Source organism: Carassius carassius, chromosome 42 (genome assembly GCF_963082965.1).
Source record: "Carassius carassius chromosome 42, fCarCar2.1, whole genome shotgun sequence".
In the NCBI taxonomy this organism is placed as follows: Eukaryota; Metazoa; Chordata; class Actinopteri; order Cypriniformes; family Cyprinidae; genus Carassius; species Carassius carassius.
The window spans coordinates 27,259,085-27,260,450 of NC_081796.1; positions in this window are offsets into that span (position 1 = coordinate 27,259,085).

The following is a 1,366-nucleotide window of genomic DNA, read 5'->3' on the forward strand; positions in this document are numbered from 1 at the left end:
CACGCGTGTGTGTGTGAGATCCGACCGCCATGAACTGCGGGGGCGGGGCTACAGCCGCCCGTGTCCAATCAGCGCACAGGGGCGTGCATAAATTAACATTAAATATTTCCAATAATAATACCAAACAAATACGATTCTTATTTGGTTTTACTGGTAATACTGCAATGATGACAATGTGAAATGACACAAATGGAAGTGTGTGTGTGTGTGTGTGTGTGTGTGTGTGTGTGTGTGTGTGTGTGTGTGTGAGTGTGTGTGTGTGTGTGTGTGTGTGTGTGTGTGTGTGATGTAGAGATGAATGCTTCTTTATCTGATTCCATCAGTAAGAAACCTCTTTCCACTGTTAATGAATGCATAATTATGTATATTTTAAATTAGCACATGCGCATAATATTAATAAATTATATAATATTCATATACATATATATTCTATAATTTATTTGATATTAATATTATATATATATATATACTAAAAATGCTGAAAATACATTAATATTGTCAAATATTATTCTAATGTAAATCATCTGTTTTCTGTGTGAATCTGTGTTAAAGTGTAATTTATTTCTGTGATGCTCCGCTGTATTTTCAGCATCATTCCTCCAGTCTTCAGTGTCACATGATCTTCAGAAATCAGAATAATATGATGATTAACTCAGTTATTATCAGTTATTATTGATGCTCAGTGATTTAGTACTGCATCCTCTGAATGAGCATCTCTGATAAATGTGAAAATAAAATGATCAACACAAAGTCAAACGCAAAGTTGATTGCAGGAGCAGGAGCTCATGATTTATTCAGCACCTGAGGATTGATTTCTATCAGTCACTTCCTGTTTCAGGACTGCTGCTTCTGCTCAGCGGCTGAATAAATGATGAGAGATGGGTTCCAGCACAGCTCAACACTTTACAGATCCTTCTAGAACCCCTGGTCTGTCATCTGGAGCGACTGAGAGAGCTTCTCTATATCTGGTGTTCCTCTAGTGACTCTCAGGAAGAGTTCGGCTGGATCCAGCTTCCACTGATTCTGACAATGAGCTAAGTTACAGCAGAAATCCTTCTGAAATCAGCAAGACATCTCTCATATGCTGTCAGCTCGATATGAGGAAAGAAAAATAATAAAAACAGCAACAACAATAGAAGAAATAGAGTGAATGAACCACTAAACACAAGAATGAATTCAGTGTTTTTGTAGTATATTATTATAGTTTTTATTAATATTTTATATTTTTCATTTTAGTAGAAGTTTGAATAATTTTGTTTTGTGTTTTTGTAATTTTTAGTCAATTTTTTTTTTACTTATCTCAGTTAGTACATCAAGTTAACTGTATGAAAATTATACGTTACATAAATAAATAAAAAGCTGAAAT